This window comes from Penaeus monodon, chromosome 32, assembly GCF_015228065.2.
Source record: "Penaeus monodon isolate SGIC_2016 chromosome 32, NSTDA_Pmon_1, whole genome shotgun sequence".
NCBI lineage: Eukaryota > Metazoa > Arthropoda > Malacostraca > Decapoda > Penaeidae > Penaeus > Penaeus monodon.
In genome coordinates this window covers 23,073,536-23,073,801 of record NC_051417.1, presented here as the reverse complement: position 1 = coordinate 23,073,801, position 266 = coordinate 23,073,536, and the positions used below count along the sequence as shown (strand labels likewise).

Here is a 266-nt window from a genome sequence, read left to right as displayed (position 1 = left end):
ATGTAAGTGCCTACCCTAAAAGGCCTGTGGTGTTATTAAATGTATACATTGTTACAGTGACCTGTATAAAGTGGATTTTTCTAACATGAACAAAAAAAAAATCATTATTACTGAAATGCAAGCCCTCATAAGAATTATTTAGATTCCAAGACATCTTAAACTCATTACTAGGATAATAGTAAATTTAACAAAGCCTTTTCTTGAAAATTCGGCACCATCATAGGCAAAATAATCAGATAAATAAAAAAATGCTTAATTCAAGCAGC

The 266-nt window shown here is 30.1% G+C and overlaps 1 protein-coding gene across 1 annotated transcript in view; it reads left to right on the top strand.

The window, feature by feature from the left end:
• The window catches only part of LOC119593728 (discoidin domain-containing receptor 2-like), a gene marked incomplete at its 5' end in the record, with an annotated part of 119,890 nt that overhangs the window by 70,400 nt on the left and 49,224 nt on the right, over window positions 1-266 (top strand).